This window comes from Hemiscyllium ocellatum, chromosome 5, assembly GCF_020745735.1.
Source record: "Hemiscyllium ocellatum isolate sHemOce1 chromosome 5, sHemOce1.pat.X.cur, whole genome shotgun sequence".
NCBI classification, from domain to species: Eukaryota; Metazoa; Chordata; class Chondrichthyes; order Orectolobiformes; family Hemiscylliidae; genus Hemiscyllium; species Hemiscyllium ocellatum.
In genome coordinates this window covers 88662683-88676274 of record NC_083405.1, presented here as the reverse complement: position 1 = coordinate 88676274, position 13592 = coordinate 88662683, and positions in this window count along the sequence as shown.

Below are 13592 nucleotides of genomic sequence, written 5' to 3'. Positions count from 1 at the left end.
CAGAAAACAGAAGCCACTCTAATCCCAAAGGTTATAACACATGTGACACTTAGCATCCCTGCAGCAACCAATCAACACTGGATAATGTGACATTGGGCTGTTGTGCATTCAGTGGAGGCTGGATTAAATGGGAAATTTTGCACCCCCTTTTTGTGATGCTTTATAAATCACAGTGTCAATCCTAACAATCAGTAGTGATAGTAGCAGATGTGACACACAGCTCTTAATTCAAAGAGATCCATGTCAGAAATCTACAAAGTTAATAAAAGGAATGTGCTGCCTCAATTCCTCTATTGTACATTGCAATGCTCAGAGACGTGTAGATGCTGCTTCAGTCTTTCTAGCTATTTTGATTTCCTTTTTACCAAAGCTAATGTTGACAGTCCAATACTTGGCTGTCTATTTGGATAAAGAATAAATACAAAGCCGTGGTTTCAAACGATCAGTTTTTTTTTTGTTATTTTGTTGCCCTTCTTAGTCTAAGAAATAAAACTACTTTATTTTCTTCTTTTACGGGTCAAATACAATCTTATTTTGTTTATTTTGACAGTTCCTGTGAACAATGTGCCTTAGCTGGATTCCAATAAATTCCAGATGAAGGAAGCCCAATTGAAAAACTGGGTTCAAAATTTTGCCCATAGCACAGTTCTGTGTATTTATCGAGGGACCGGATCGTCATCCACTGGGACACTGTATATCTTTCTCTATTTCCATTTAATAGGATTAACAAAATCAAGATGTGAAGGTGCCGGTGTTGGTCTGGGGTGGGCAAAGTCAGAAGACACACGACACCAGGGTTACAGACCAACAGGTTTACAGAGGAACCTCGGTTATCTGAATTTTGGATTATCCTGACTAGATCGCAAGTTCCTGATGCTTAGCTAAACTGTTTTATCCGGCAATTGATTATCCAAACATTTGATTATCCGAACAAAATACTCCCCGCTTGTGTTGTTCATATAATCAAAGTTCCTCTATATTTGAAATCATAAGCTTTCACAGCACCACTGCTTTATCAGGTGAAGATCACCTGACGAAAGAGCATCGGTCCAAAAGCTTGTGATTTTAAATAAATCTGTTGAACTTTAACCTGGTGTTGTGTGACTTCTGAGTTTGTCAACAAAATCAACATCTGTTATGGATCTGCCAAAATGTCCCTGAACAGGGCGAATTATCTTGAAGCAATGGTTAAATAGCTCCTTTGGGAGTTGAAAAGATTTGCCACCATATTTTTGTGAGATTGCTCCTTGGGCTTCTTTACTACATTGTAGTAGCTGGAGATGATTTTGCACCACTGTTGTTTTCCACCTAGACATCCATCATGGGTGGTGCTACTCACACATCTTTGTAAGCAATGGGCACCCATCCCTGAAGGATGATCCATCCTTACCCCTCTGTTAGATTATATAAAACCAGCATGCTGCAAGAATGATGAAGCAAAGCATAGGTATGCAGCATACAATCTTCAGAAATGGAGGCTTAGTCAGAAAGAAAGAAAAATAATCAATACTGGAAGGAAAATGCTCCAAAAAGAAACACACAGAAAGGAATAACTTTTTCAACAGTAAGTTTTTGCAAGTGGTGTTCCAGAGCATTTTTTTTCAATATAAATGATGTATAAAACTAGCTAATGAAATTAGGAATCTAAATCTTAAAATGGTGTCAAGATATATCAGATGTCTGCAGCGTGATCCTAACATTTTGGTCCAAAATTGTGACTCTTAGAATGATGATGTATAACAAATTGGCTTTATAATCCTCATTCTGAGGATTAATATCTAGTCCACAGACAACATAAGTTTTAAAAGTCACCAAAATTTGATAAAGTTTTGAAATATTTCAATGCACAGTACAGTCTGGATTGCAGAACAACCACAAAAGTAGACCTCAAAGAGATCCTCTGATTGGCTTCATTCTACCAAATCATAACACTACCGTCTACTAATGGCCTTAATACATCTCTCCTCCAACAAATCACCTCATATGCCCCAACCCACCCCTCTTTTCACTGGTCCCAATTTCCCACTCCCTCCACCTGACATCAAAAGAGGTGCTGCACATTTCTGCATATATCAAAATGGGAAATAAACCAGTGTCACATCCTTGTCAAAAGATTTGGAAAAGAAATCACAATAGGAAAGCAAAGAAGAATAATAGACTGACCACATTCTATAAAATATGAAATGAATCAGTTGGAATTAGCAGAAGCAAGACACCTATGTTCTCCAACAACGTCAAAAGACAAGGCAAAATTACTCAATTACTAAAGATCATTTGTAGGCAAGACAATGCATCAGCAATCCTTCTTCCCAACAACAATCCCACATTGGGACAAGCTATCACAGGCAATAACTAAAGTCAGAGAGTCATAGAGATGTACAACATGGAAATAGACCCTTTGGTCCAACCCATCCATGCAGACCAGATATCCTAATCCAATCTAGTCCCACCTGCCAGCACCCAGCCCATATCCCTCCAAACCCTTCCTATTCATATACCCATCCAAATGCCTCTTAAATGTTGCAATTGTACCAGCCTCCACCACATGGCAGCTCATTCCATATACGTATCACCCTCTGCATGAAAAGGTTGCCCTTTAGGTCTCCTTTATATCTTTCCCCTCTCACGCTAAACCTATGCCCTCTAGTTCTGGACTCCCCAACCCCGGGAAAAGACTTTGCCTATTTATCCTATCCATGCCCCTCATAATTTTGTAAACTTCTATAAGGTCACCCCTCAGTCTCCGACGCTCCAGGGAAAACAGCCCCAGCCTGTTCAGCCTCTTCCTGTAGCTAAGATCCTCCAACCCTGGCAACATCCTTGTAAATCTTTTCCAAACCCTTTCAAGTTTCACAACATCTTTCCGACAGGAAGGAGACCAGAATTGCATGCAATATTCCAACAGTGGTCTAACCAATGTCCTGTACAGCCTCAACATTACCTCCCAACTCCTGTACTCAATATTGTGACCAATAAAGGAAAGCATACCAAATGCCTTCTTCACTATCCTATCTACCTGCAACTCCACTTTCAAGGAGCTATGAACCTGCACTCCAAGTCTCTTTGTTCAGCAACACTCCCTAGGACCTTAAGTCCTGCTAAGATTTGCTTTCCCAAAATGCAGCACTTCACATTTATCTGAATTAAACTCCATCTGCCACTTCTCAGCCCATTGGCCTATCCATGTCCAGATCCTGTTCTAATCTGAGGTAGGCCTCTTCGCTGCCCACTACACCTCCAATTTTGGTGTCATTTGCAAACTTACTAACTGTACCTCTTATGCTCGCATCCAAATCATTTATGTAAGTGACAAAAAGTAGAGGGTCCAGCATCGATCCTTGTGGCACTCCACTGGTCACAGGCCTCCAGCCTGAAAAACAACCCTCCACCACCACCCTCTGTCTTCTACCTTTGAGCCCCATTATTTCAAATTTTCAAGACCCAGCTAGATTTTTATTCACAATTTATGGGTTTTTGTTATCAGGGCTATCACTTCAGTTCATCATGCCTGAATTTGCCATGCAACTCATATAAATATTGGTGGAAATTGAATGTTAATCCAAAATGCTGCCACAACTAACACAGAAGAAGCAGAAGAAATGATGGATCAGAACGTGCATTAATTCATTCCTGCTCGGGGATATTCAGATGGAAATGGTGGACCATCATTTGATGTCAATTCTTCTGAAAATCCATAAAAAGCAAACCAAATTCTCAAAACTGTCATTTTTTGATATTTGTGGTATTGATACTTCAATGTTACTCCACTTGATCTAGATTTCATCCAGAACAAGTACTCTTACCCTTCCATTTCCAAGAGATTGACATGTACTCATTCCCAGGGTTTTCTTGTTTTGAATGTCAAATGAAAAGAAACTTGATTGGATAATTTCTTGTTCTGAGATATACTTCACAACCTTGCAACTCATTGTTGTCAGGCCTTCAGATCAATGCCTTCAGCTATTTCATGATATTACTTGGAGCGAAAAACAAGCAGTTATAATGCTTGGAGTCTTAGAAGCAGGCTGAGATGGATCATCTACTCAGAACTTCTGGCTGAAGATGGATGCCAATTGTTTGAACTTGTCCTTTGCACTGATGTGCTGCACTCATCCAAATTGAGAATGGGATACTTATGGTGCCTCCTTCTCCATTAAGCTATTAACTGTCCAGCAGTATGCATGACTGGATGTGACAGGGATGCAAAGATTAGATCTTGTGATTTACATTCTGATCACAGCTTATTGCTTCCACCGGAGAAGTCAGATTTCAGAAAGAAACTCACTTGGCAGATCATAGTTTATTTTTTCTTAATTTAGCATGGTACTCTTTCAATGAAACATGAGCCCTCAATGCTGCAGATTTATTTTTAATAATAAAACAGAAGTTTATTATACAAAATAAATAAAATTGTGGCATTTCTATTAACAAAGATGTGCTAAATATGTCAGGTTCATTCTCTTTCCCTTATTCTTTTCAGTTAAATTTTCAAAAAATGTACCAATAACTAGAATTCCAAGTCATTCCTCCAGCAGTTTAATAGTCTGCGTCAAAACTTGAAGAAAGTCTTTCCCCTCTTCGTGCATTCTAACGACACATGTGCTTCTGCTACAGCTTTAGCATCTATTTCCTTTTATGATGCCACCTTTTCTGAGGATTCGTTGGACATCCTTTACACTACAATCAGTTTTCCTTTTACCTTCCAGGAATTGGCTTTAGTGTGTAAAATTTCATTACATTGAAAGCCTGTTATTTTCTTATTCACACTTCTTGGCTCGAGCATTTTCCTTTCTGCTTTATTATTCTGGTTTCCTCTGTTTGTTCCCTAAGAGCAGTATCTCATCTACCCACAAATTATCTATTCCTCTAATTTGCATGTGAATTCCTATATAACCATCTCTCCTCCTCTAACTGTCTGTGTGAGCTGTCATGCATGGCTGCTAGAACTGCTGCTTCTCTAATCTTTGATACTTGACAATCCTCTAAGTTAGTTATTAGGCTTGCATGAATGCTAGCTTTTGAATTCTCCTATAATCAAAATTCCTCCTAAATTTTCAAAACTTTTGTCTAAGTTTAATAATCAACCCATTAATCATGCACCATTTCTTTTCTTCTTGCAGGTTCAACAAATATCTAGTTAGATTTATTTCTTGTGGTCCTATATTTTAATTGGTAAGCTTCAGAGATACACTCATAAGCACTGAGTATTACATTTTAACAGATTGTTTTTCTGACAAACCTGCATACACAGTCATACCTGTATGCGTCAAAGCACTTTGCAACATTAAGATCCAAACATACTTTGGCTACTTCATCTGTCCAGCTCCTCTACCGTCAATGCAATCAGCACCCTTCCACTGACACACTTGTTCAATTGGCTGAACTGGTCCTCACCTTCAAGAACATCTCCTTCGAATCTTCCCATTTCCTTCAGACCAAAGGGGTAGCCATGGGCACCTGCATGGGCCCCAGCTATGCCTGCCTCTTTGTGAGGTACGTGGAACAGTCCATCTTCCACAGTTACACTGGCACCATTCCCCACATTTTCCTCCATTACATCAATGACCCACAAGGAAGTTGAACAGTTCACCAACTTCACTAACACCTTCCACCCGACCTCAAGTTCACCTGGACCATCTTGGACACCTCTCTCCCCTTCTTGCTTGTCTCCGCCTCCATTTCCAGCGACCTACTCAACACGGATATCTACTTCAAACCCATCAATGCCCCCTGCTACCTGGACTACACCCCCTCCCACCCTACCTCCTGTAAAAATGCTATCCCTTATTCCCAATTCCTCCATCTCCACCACAACTGCTCCCAATTCGAACCCCAATTCCACTCCAGAATATCCTCCTTCTTCAAGGATAGCAATTTCCCCTCCCACATGGGTTGAAAATGCCCTCCAGCCCATATCCTCCACTTCCCGCACCTCTCACCCCTCTAATCACAACAAGGACAGAACCCCTCTGGTCCTCACATTCCACCCCACCAACCTCTGGATACCATGCATCATCCTCCGCAATTGCTGCCACCTACAAGCAGATCTCATTACCAAAGATACATTTCCCTCCCGACCCCTATCTGCATTCCGCAGAGACCATTCCCTCTGTGCTTCCCTTGTTAGGTCCATACCCCCACCAACCCACCCTCTAATGCCGGCACCTTCCCTTGCCACCGCAAGAGGTTTAAAACCTCTGGCCATACCTCCCCACACCTCCATCCAAGCCCCCAAAGGATCCTTCAACATCCTACAGAGTTCCTCCTGCACCTCCACGCATGTCATCTACTGTGTCCATTGCTCTCAATGTGGTCTCCTCTACATTGGGAAGACAGGATGCCAACTTGTGGAATGTTTCAGAGAACATCTCTGAGAAACACATATTAAACAACCCCACCAACCCGTGGCCAAACACTTCAACTTCCCCTCCTACTCCACCAAAGACATGCATGTCCTTGGTCTCCGGCACCTGGAGGAAGAATGCCTCATCTTCCATGTGGGACTCTCCAACTGCACGGGGTCAATGTCAATTTCACCAGTTTCCTCATCTCCCCTCCTCCCACCTTAACCCAAATCCAACCCTCCACTCGGCACAGCCCTCTTGAACTGACCTACCTGTCCATCTTCCTTCCCACCTATCCACTTCACCCTCCATTCCGACCTATTACCATCACACCCCACCTTTATCTAACTATTGCATTCCCAGCTACCTTACCCCCAGCCCTAGCCCCCTCCCATTATCTCTCAGCCCCTTTAGGTGACCCCCCCCCGCCACATTTCTGATGCAGGGCTTATGCTTGAAATGTGGACTCTCCTGGTCCTCAGATGCTGCCTGATTGGCTGAGCTTTTCCAGGGCCACAATTTTTGACTCTTTTAAATGATGTAAGATACCTTTTGACTCCATCCTCAGTAAATTAATTAATATGCATTGTTAGTTAAACCAAAGCCCCCCCCACCCCACCCCACCCCACCACTCCACCCACCCCCCCCCCCCCCACACACACACACACACACACACACACTCCATCCTTGTATTGGAATAAGAATAAGCCTTCAAGTTACGACCTCTTCTTTCCTTCTTTAATATTTCCCATGGGCAAATATTGCATCTAACTTCCCCACCTCTCTGGAGTTGAAGCTTTTTAACTTTCTCATTTCAATTAATCTTTTTATTTCTCTCCTTATTTTCTGTTTTTCTGTTATCTTTATCCTCTTTTCCTCTTTTTTACTTTCTATCTCAAGTCTTTTCATTTTTCTCTGTATGCTAGCCAATTGTAGCTGTGACAATGCACTATCAGATTTCCCATATTCTATTTCTAAATGATGGATAATTACTCTCAGTATTATCTCCTTATTTGATCTTGCTATTACTTCTATCTTCAATGCATCTGCTGACTCTATCAGTTTAGACTTGGTCAAAGATTTCAGATAATCCACTATTATACCTTATATCCTCAGAAAACGCTAAACAATTTTCAAAGCTACATATTCATAATCCATGCAATAAACCTCACCACAAAACAATTATTTTATCTCCAATGCCTTCATGTACTTATTTATTTAAAAGACACACATATTTGTCTTAAATTCATTGGACTCATATCTTGGCAAGAGACCCCAGTTATTGAAATTGCAGCTGATATTAATACTGTAAAAGTCAAACTGCAGAATGAAATCTCTCTTGACAAATCAAAAGCATTTTTTTGTCTAATTTACTGTGGCAGCCAGCCACCTAAACATATGTACATTTGGCCTACATATTTGGTTTTAACAAAATAATAGATGTTTATTACACAAAAGTAATAAAAAATAAAATAAATTAAACCAAGCTAAATGTAATAGTTTGAAAGATGTCAGGAAGCACAAAAAAACTAATTGTGATTTATTCTCCATCACCATCTCTTTATAGTTATCAAAATCCAGAGAAGTTCTTCCTCTCTATCAAATCTGTAAGGTTGATTCAACTATTTGTTCTCAATTCATGTCCAGTGAGCTATGAAGTTTTTTTCCCCAAGAATACTCCTATAATTGAGTGCTTAGACTTTCTCAGCCTTTTAATAAAACTGGGAGCACAGTGGCTCAGTGGTTAGCACTGCTGACTCACAATGCCAGGGACCCGGGTTTGAATACTGCCCGTGTATTCCAGTTTCCTCCTACAATCCAAAGATGTGCAGGTTAGGTGGATTTGCCATAATACATTACCCATACTATTCAGGGATGTACAGGCTAGGTGGATTAGCCATGGGAAACACAGGGTTACAGTGATAGAGTAGGGGTTTGGATCTGGGTGGGATGTTCTTTGGAGGATTGGTGTGGATTCAATGGACCACACAGTCAGCTTCCACACTGTAGGTATTCTATGATTCTATGAACCTGAAGAATTCTAGTCATACACTCTTAGTCTGTAAGTTCCATAAACAGCACCCTATGTTGTTTATGAGGTAACTTATTCCCTTAACTGTTCTAAACAATCTCCACTTTGCAATTGACTTCAGCCAGGTCACCTTCCAAATGAAGCTTTTGAGCAGAAATTGTAAAAATACACTTGCTCATCCTAGGCTTTGATGAAGCAAATGACTTTATGTTCACTCTCTCCCATTATAAACTCTATGATATCAACAAACTTCCACTAAAACTCCAGGAAGCTTGCACTCACCTGCTCTCTGAAACATACTGATTTTTAAAGCGACAGAAATCCAAAAAGATTGACTTCATTAATTTTTAAACATCTTCATTAAAATGAACCAATACCAATACATCACTCTGAAAAGAAATGATATTAATTCATATAAATCATGCACTTCTCATTACAGATTTCTTAATCTTATTTATTGCATGCCGTTTGGCATGCTTATCGTTCTGTGTTGTAATTTCACCAGATTTATGAGTGAGCTTTATGTATACTTCTTGTTGCTCTTGGAACACTTTAGTGAACCAAAAATGGTCTCTCAGCTTGATGGCAATGGTGGAGTAGAGAATGTGGCAGGCTCTGAGATACAGAATGCAATTCTGCTCTTGATGGCCCATGTTGCATTATGGATGCTTCATACTGATTTGCTAGATCTGTTTGAACTCTGTCTCATCTAGCACGATGGTAGTGCCACGGTGGAGGCTATTCAAAGTGTGAAAACTGGACTTTGTCTCCACAATGTCTGTGCCATTGTCACTCCTATCAATACTGTCCTGGCCATTTACATTTGTGACATGCAGTCTGGTGAGGACAAAGTCAAGTAAACATTTCCTTCTTGCTTCTTATACCACCTGCCACAGACCCAGTTGAACAGCTATATCCTTAAGGTCTTGACCAGCTCAATCAGTAATGGTATTGTCTGACCACTTTTGGTGATACCCTTGCCACACTCACTGCTTGCTTCAAGTGGTGGTGTTCAACATGGAAGAGCATTGACTCATCAGCCATAGGGATATAGTAGGTGCTTTCCCTGCCCTTATACAACCTGATGCCATGAGACATCATGGAGTCTATAATCAATGCTGAGGACACCCAGAACAACTGCCTCCTCATTGTATCACCACCAGACATATTCAGACATGGGGTGGTGCTATCTGGGACATTGTTTGTAAATAATGATTCGATCAGTACAATTAATCTGTGGAAGAAATCTTGCAACTTTGGCACAAAATGCCCTAAGTGTTAATGAAATTAGCAGGGTCATCATGGCTAGGTTTGCCATTGTCATTTCCGGTACCTAGTTCACTGCCAGATAGTAGGTTTGTAGAAGTTTACACAGAGGCTTGCTAGGCCATTTTAGAGTAGACAGGCAGGAGGCTGGAAGAATACAGCAAGCCAGGCAGCATGAGGAGGTGGAGAAGTCAATGTTTTGGGTGTAACACTTCTTCTCAGTACTGAAGAAGAGTTACGCCTGAAACATCGACTTCTCCGCCTCCTGGTGCTGCCTGGCTTGCTGTGTTCTTCTCGCCTCCTGCCTGTCTACTTTGGATTCCAGCATCTGCAGTTTTTTTTTGTCTCAGGCCATTTCAGAGGGCAGTTAAAAGTGAACCATTGCTGAACTTACCTGAAAGCCAGACCAGGTAAGGATATAGATTTCCTTCTCAAAGGGACATTAGAGAACCAGATAGAATCATAGTTGTACAACACAAAAACAGACACTTTTGTCCAATACATCCATGCTGACCAGATATCCTAAATTAATCTCATCCTATTTGCCAGCATTTGGCCCATATTCCTCTAAATCCTTCCAATTCATATACCCACCACTTCTTCTGGCATACACATCACTCTCTGTGTGAAAACATTGCCCCTTCTAAATCTTTCCCTCTCCTCCAATTTTGGATTCCCCCACCCCATGAAAAGATCAAGGCTATTGATTTTATCCATGCCAATCATGATTTATAAACCTCTATAAGGTCAATTCTCAACTTCCAAAACCCTAGAGAAAGGAGCCTCAGCCAGCTAGCCTCTCCCTGTAGCTCAAATCTTCCAACCTTGGCAACATCATTGTAAATCTTTTCTGAACTCTTTCAAGTTTCACAACATGTTTACTATGGCAAGGAGAACAGAATTGCACACAGTATGCCAAAAGACAAGACGCAGTTGCTGGCCTTACCCAAATTATGATGTGTAACAGTAATACAGGCACATTGGGATGAATGGCATTTTTCTGACAGTATCGTTTTATGATTATACGACTCTAAGAACTACATATAAACAAATGCAACAATGATATCTTGCTAACAATCTCAAAGCAAAAAGTTAATAATGTGCTTTATTATTAAGTAGTTTTCTACCAATATGTTGAGAAACTATTGCAATCTATATCCTGTTTATCCTTCAGTTAATTCTTCCAACTGAAACTTATAAAAACAATGTTTTATTTTGGATTGTGTTTATTAACCTGGTTGAGACTCTGCAGAAGGACCTGGATTCCCAATCAGTGAGTGAGCACTATTCCTGTCAATCACGCGCTTACATCAGTTTGAACTCCATTGAACTCTACACCATCCTTCAATGTTACTGCTGGAAAATTACGATACATTGCATTACATTTGTGAAGCATATTTTGTGAAATATGACGCTGAATGTTTCATTTAGCAAGACGTGTAATGTCAAAAGCTGCTAGTTGTTTTTAAAGGCATAATTGTAGAAATCATAGTCTCAACCTTTTCAAGTGAAATGCAATTCTTTTTATAATTAACCTCTATCTGCTCATCATGAAAATAAACAGAAACATGATAATTTTTTGTTAGCCTATAAAGCAAAATATAATGATATTCATATTCCAATTAATTATAAATAAGCAGAAGTTCAGAATGTTGTCGATTTTATTGTTGAACTACACAACCAGTGGGTAAAATATATGCTACTAAATAAGGTTATTTATAGAAACACCAAGTCCTTGGCCCTGATTTGAACTCTGTAAATGTACAGGCTGAACTACTCTGACTCTGCCAGAGCAGCCTCGATAGACACCAGCAGAGAGGAACCTGTCATGGTTGTATTGAGGTCAGCATTGTGGACCACAGGTAATTTGGGTTCCTTGATTGCGGATGTTAATCTGGGCCAACCAGGGAACCCTGTCTGACAGAGAAGAACAGGAGTGTCAGACATTCTGTTCACTTCGAGAGCTGGCTCTGAGGAATTTCCATGGACAAATAAAGAGTGACTTGGTGATGGAGTATCGGTATCTGTGCAATTATTTCAGGAGCAAGTCCAAGAAATGACCTATGTCTTTTAATGATAAAAGGATTAAATTAGCAGTTCAACAATATTTTTGATTACATAAATTCAATTCATGCACAAAATATTTTCCATTTATTTACTAGTTGTAAGGTTATAGTTTGTGCTAGCAAGATGAAGGTCAAGAAAGGAATCTGAGTGCGCAAAAACTCTACTCACTGGCCACCAAAAAAGACTACTTGCCACCCATACAGAACATTGGCTGGATCCTCCTCAGGAACATTGGACCTTACCTCCACCACCAGTCCCCTCGACCTCACATCATCACTTTTACTGCTGACTCCTGACTTGCCAACTTTTTGACCCCTTGATGCTGTAAACTATTCCAATTGGGTACTGAAGGGTCATGATATCGGCAGTGCAGCCAGTGCATCCATACACTGTCGCAGACATGAGGCCCAAAATACTTTGCGTTTAGAGGACTCTAATTATAACACAAGCGCTCAGCTAAATGAAGAGGGAAATCAGTTGGCTATCATATACAGGCAGTGTGCAGGCAAGGCATGCTGGGGAACCAGCAATCTATTACTTCCCGTAGGGAAAGTACAGTGGAAAGAAGCAATGGTCAGCAACTCAGGTTACAGCTGTAAGAATGGAATTGAAAAAGTGTTTACAAACAGATGGAAAATGGAATATTTATCCACACGTGATGATTGATCTCACGATTGCTTAGGAAATAGTTGGGTACTTACTTATTCCAAACCACACCAGCAATGTTGCCCACTATCCTTTCCTTCCTCAAAATTATATTATTGCATAGAAAACAAAAAGTGCTGGAGATCACATTGATGATTAGAGACAAAAAACTGCAGATGCTGGAATCCAAAGTAGACAGGCAGGAGGCTGGACAAACACAGCAAGCCAGGCAGCACCAGGAGGTGGAGAAGTTGACGTTTTGGGTGTAACCCTTCATCAAGGCTAGGGGTGGGTGTAGGGGGAGCTGCAGATAAAGGGGGTGGTGGGGGGCAGGGTGGTGAAGTGGGGATAGGTAAAGACCAGAAGACGGAATGACCTGGTTGGCTCCCAGCCACCAACCAGATTCATTCTTCCCATTGATCCATGAAGAGAGAGCAAGCTAACGTTTCGAATCTAGATAACTCTTCATCAGAGCTTCAGCTGAAACATTAGCTTGTTCTCCCTCCATGGATGCTGTCTGATCCATTGTGATCTCCATCATTTTTTTTGTTGTCAGTACAGATTCCAGTGTCTGTGGTAATTTGCACCTACATTCCTGAATATTTAATTTTGAGCTTTGATCTCCTTGTATCTGTCTCCATAATAGTTATAACATCATATCCATTAAATTGTGCTGTTAATGTATAGAATTATAGAACCTCTACAGTGTGGAAGCATGCCTTTCAGCCCATCAAGTCCACACCGACCCTCTGAAGAGCATCCCACTCAGACTCACCCCTGCATTCTCCATAATTTATCCACCTAACTCTGGTAATTTAGCACGGTCAATCCACCTAACCTGCACATCTATGGACTGTGGGAGGAAACTGGAGCACCTGGACGAAACCTATACAGACACAGGAAAAACATGAAAACTCCACACAGTCAATCAATCCCGGGTTTCTGATGCAGTGAGGCAGCAGTGCTAACCACAGAGCTACCTTACTGCCTGAACTGTTCTGAATTTTATAAGCATTGAAATAGAGTACCATTAATTTTGCCTTCTTACCCTATGAGCCTGGCTCTGTCGCTCAGAAGGGGAGGGGGGAGAATAGGAGATTGATAGTGATAGGTAATTCAGTCATGAGAGGAACAGACAGGAGATTCTGTGGTCACGCACAAGACTCCATCTGGGTGTTGCCTCCCAGGTGCCAGGGTCAGGGATGTCTCGGGCCAGGTCTACAGGATTCTTAAGGAGG